Here is a 5,000-nt window from a genome sequence, read left to right on the forward strand (position 1 = left end):
GCCCCAATCCCTAGCACGAAGGAGGTTCAGCGGGTTACCCCGACCTTTCGGCCTAGGAAGACACGCTGATTCCTTCAGTGTAGCGCGCGTGCGGCCCAGAACATCTAAGGGCATCACAGACCTGTTATTGCTCAATCTCGTGCGGCTAGAAGCCGCCTGTCCCTCTAAGAAGAAAAGTAATCGCTGACAGCACGAAGGATGTCACGCGACTAGTTAGCAGGCTAGAGTCTCGTTCGTTATCGGAATTAACCAGACAAATCGCTCCACCAACTAAGAACGGCCATGCACCACCACCCACCGAATCAAGAAAGAGCTATCAATCTGTCAATCCTTCCGGTGTCCGGGCCTGGTGAGGTTTCCCGTGTTGAGTCAAATTAAGCCGCAGGCTCCACTCCTGGTGGTGCCCTTCCGTCAATTCCTTTAAGTTTCAGCTTTGCAACCATACTTCCCCCGGAACCCAAAAGCTTTGGTTTCCCGGAGGCTGCCCGCCGAGTCATCGGAGGAACTGCGGCGGATCGCTGGCTGGCATCGTTTATGGTTAGAACTAGGGCGGTATCTGATCGCCTTCGAACCTCTAACTTTCGTTCTTGATTAATGAAAACATACTTGGCAAATGCTTTCGCTTCTGTTCGTCTTGCGACGATCCAAGAATTTCACCTCTAACGTCGCAATACGAATGCCCCCGCCTGTCCCTATTAATCATTACCTCGGGTTCCGAAAACCAACAAAATAGAACCGAGGTCCTATTCCATTATTCCATGCACACAGTATTCAGGCGGGCTTGCCTGCTTTAAGCACTCTAATTTGTTCAAAGTAAACGTGCCGGCCCACCGAGACACTCAATAAAGAGCACCCTGGTAGGATTTCAACGGGGTCCGCCTCGGGACGCACGAGCACGCACGAGGCGGTCGCACGCCTTCAGCTCGCCCCACCGGCAGGACGTCCCACGATACATGCCAGTTAAACACCGACGGGCGGTGAACCAACAGCGTGGGACACAAATCCAACTACGAGCTTTTTAACCGCAACAACTTTAATATACGCTATTGGAGCTGGAATTACCGCGGCTGCTGGCACCAGACTTGCCCTCCAATAGATACTCGTTAAAGGATTTAAAGTGTACTCATTCCGATTACGGGGCCTCGGATGAGTCCCGTATCGTTATTTTTCGTCACTACCTCCCCGTGCCGGGAGTGGGTAATTTGCGCGCCTGCTGCCTTCCTTGGATGTGGTAGCCGTTTCTCAGGCTCCCTCTCCGGAATCGAACCCTGATTCCCCGTTACCCGTTACAACCATGGTAGGCGCAGAACCTACCATCGACAGTTGATAAGGCAGACATTTGAAAGATGCGTCGCCGGTACGAGGACCGTGCGATCAGCCCAAAGTTATTCAGAGTCACCAAGGCAAACGGACCGGACGAGCCGACCGATTGGTTTTGATCTAATAAAAGCGTCCCTTCCATCTCTGGTCGGGACTCTGTTTGCATGTATTAGCTCTAGAATTACCACAGTTATCCAAGTAACGTGGGTACGATCTAAGGAACCATAACTGATTTAATGAGCCATTCGCGGTTTCACCTTAATGCGGCTTGTACTGAGACATGCATGGCTTAATCTTTGAGACAAGCATATGACTACTGGCAGGATCAACCAGGGAGCTGCGTCAACTAGAGCTGAGCAGCCGGCCGCCCGGGAGTGTGTCCCGGGGGCCCGCGCGAACACGCAAGCGTCCGCTCAATCATTCTGCAAACAGGAGGAGGCTGAGCTCCCCTGCACAATACACCTCGAAACCCTCTCAGGTCCCGGCGGCGCGCAGCGCCGTCCCAAGTACTTGGTCGGGTTCGAGAGAGGCGCAATCGCCCGGAGTTAGGCGAGTAGACGCTTTCGGTGCGACCACCCGTGCTCCCAACTGAGCTTGCCGCTGCCGACAGAGGCCCGGGAGCGTGCTGTCGTGGCATTGCCGGCGGGAGACAACACGCGCCACCTACGGTGACCGGCAGCTCCAACGCCAGCGCCACAGAAGGACAAAAGCCCCACTTGGGTGCCGAAGCGAACTCTCCCAGCACAGCGCACGCGCCAACACATCCGCACAGCTGCGATACAAACCACCAGCGAGAACCGCTGGGGCGACCGAGCAGCAGACGGCGTCGCGGCGCCGAGCGCCGGGCGGCGGCGCATCCTCAACGCACACAGTCCTCAATCGGACCAGCACACTGAAGATGTCCACCGCGCTTCGCACCGGGCCCGCGAGGACCTACTTTGGCCGCACGGCGCCGCGCGCAGGGTGCGCCGGCGCGCAGCTGCGACGCCTGCCGCGTCCGTCGGCCGGCGCGCCTGCCACTGGCCGCCCCCACCAGCCGGCTGTAGCGCGTGCGCCCACGCACCGCGCGGCCAGCACGCCGGGAGGCGCCCCCTCACCGGCCGGGGACGGTCCCACCCAGCCACCGCCGCGTATCGCTTCACACCCAGATGCCGTTCAGTTTCGTCGGCATGGTGGGTATCGCTGGAACAACCGGTTAGTACCTCAACCTATCGTCGCCATCACCGATTCACCCCTAGCGAGAACAACCGCACCACAACAGGTTACCATTTGTTCATTTGCGTAACTTCACCAGAAAACGCAGGCGTCCATCGCCATTTGCAACTTCAACGATTATTGCATGCCTGTGTCAGGTGTCACGCCACACTACGTCTGCCCACATACACGCAACAAAATGTGCACGCCTAGACAATACGTGGAAGGTGGCCCCCGTACGTATGCGATGTCCATTGCTCGAACGACTGTCAACCGGCCTCTGTAGCATGTCGCAGATATGGAACGCGGTGCACCATGCCATCACGGTGTGTGAGGAGAGACGACTAGGTCCGAATACATCAACAGACAGCTCATGCTGATCGCCATCCACGGCGTCCGTTCCTCCCACACGTCTCTATGGCGTACCACACTGCAATCCAGCTCTCATAGGGAGACGACACGTAGCTGCGTGCACAATATTTGCACTGTATGGTCCGCCGTTTTTGGGCGCAGTCGTTGTGCGGTCACACATGTGCCACGATGTATCATTCAGTACATAAGGACGAATGTGCAGTACAGATTGTGGTTCACGCGTACGACATCAGCGGACAGTTGACACAGGCCGCACCACAACGTAGCCTGAGTACGTCGCATGCGAAGGGCATTGAACATGCAAACTTCTCACCAACCAGCTTGCGAAGGCAGGGGGCAAGGTGGGGACGTGGGGAGGGGCGGCATGTACGTCCTGCTGCCATCCACATTACAGTGTACAGCAGGAGCATGTGGAAAGTGAGCAAGACTTGCAAGGTGTTTAACATGAAGCGATACACAGGGGTGCGGGCAGTGCGAGTAGCGAACTATATTGCGAGGGTTGCGGGTGGGCAACACTACAGTAATTGAACGAGTCGTATAACAATTACAGAGCAGGTTTAGGCGACAACGTGGGTTACGTTAAGGCGACAACATGGGTTAGGTTAAGGCACAACATGGGTTAGGTTAAGGCACAACATGGGTTAGGTTAAGGCACAACATGGGTTAGGTTAAGGCACAACATGGGTTAGGTTAAGGCACAACATGGGTTAGGTTAAGGCACAACATGGGTTAGGTTAAGGCACAACATGGGTTAGGTTAAGGCACAACATGGGTTAGGTTAAGGCACAACATGGGTTAGGTTGAGGCACAACATGGGTTAGGTTAAGGCACAACATGGGTTAGGTTGAGGCACAACATGGGTTAGGTTGAGGCACAACATGGGTTAGGTTGAGGCACAACATGGGTTAGGTTGAGGCACAACATGGGTTAGGTTAAGGTACAACATGGGTTAGGTTAAGGTACAACATGGGTTAGGTTAAGGTACAACATGGGTTAGGTTAAGGTACAACATGGGTTAGGTTAAGGTACAACATGGGTTAGGTTAAGGTACAACATAGGTTAGGTTAAGGTACAACATAGGTTAGGTTAAGGTACAACATAGGTTAGGTTAAGGTACAACATAGGTTAGGTTAAGGTACAACATAGGTTAGGTTAAGGTACAACATAGGTTAGGTTAAGGTACAACATAGGTTAGGTTAGGTTAGGTTAGGTTACACGTTGTTGTACGGAAAGGTGTAGGGGGGGGGGGGGGGGCGGGGGCGGCAGGTTCGTTGATAGTGATTATAGTAAGTGAATGCTTGTGACATGATCAGATTTGTCACGTCAGGATGCACCTTTGGCTTATTAGAGGCGGCGCTCCAATTCTATGCTTGTGTGAGACCTGTGTCTTTGACTCATGTCATTGTTTGTGCGCTGTGACAGGAGGTACTATTGTGATGTTGGGTGCACCGTTGTATAGGACATGTGTGGGTGTTGGTGCCTGGTCTGCGCAATGGTGGATGTCGAAAGGCTGGGATATTGTATTTTCCGCACGGACCTCCTGGTCTGGTTGTGATAGTGTGGATTGTGTAATGTGGCGGAGAAGATGCACTGGATGTTGTTCCATGCTGGTGCTTACATATTGTATGTGCGCCTGTTAGAAGCAGAGAGTGGTGCGTGATCAGAGTGTCTGGCTGACGTGTGGTTCCCATTTTGGGCAGACTCTTTCAGCATGTATACGGACAGTTGTGTATATTTGCTGTAGTTTGATGGCTCTGCATTGATTACTAATCAGCGCCGTGTGTACGGGTAATCTGGTTCCAGTCCAAAATGTTCCATCTGTGTACATTAGTGACAAAGACTCCCCCCATGCAGTGGGGCTCGGTCTGTTATAACTCTTCCGCGTAATATATTTGCCCCACGTTTTTGCGACTGCGAGTGCGAGTGCAACGCGCATGGGGACCGACATGCTGATGGCTCGGTATCGGACGCCGTACAGTGAGCAACGCGATCGCGTCTCTCGCTCGTAAGTGGTACAGGTCGCGGCTCATGTATACGGACAGCGGGAATGTCGCATATTGGAAATAACTCTTCATGAAACGCAAGTTATAGGGGTGGATTGCACTTTACGAGTG

At 53.7% G+C, this 5,000-nt stretch overlaps 1 non-coding gene across 1 annotated transcript in view; it reads right to left on the reverse strand.

Moving 5' to 3' along the window:
* The window catches only part of LOC124772030, a 1,909-nt gene extending 253 nt beyond the window's left edge, over nt 1-1,656 (reverse strand). The window contains exon 1 of the ribosomal RNA XR_007013712.1: nt 1-1,656. This exon is cut by the window's left edge and continues 253 nt beyond it. This is a non-coding gene — a ribosomal RNA (small subunit ribosomal RNA).
* Nucleotides 1,657-5,000: the final 3,344 nt, after the last annotated feature.

Source organism: Schistocerca piceifrons, unplaced genomic scaffold, assembly GCF_021461385.2.
Source record: "Schistocerca piceifrons isolate TAMUIC-IGC-003096 unplaced genomic scaffold, iqSchPice1.1 HiC_scaffold_936, whole genome shotgun sequence".
In the NCBI taxonomy this organism is placed as follows: domain Eukaryota; kingdom Metazoa; phylum Arthropoda; class Insecta; order Orthoptera; family Acrididae; genus Schistocerca; species Schistocerca piceifrons.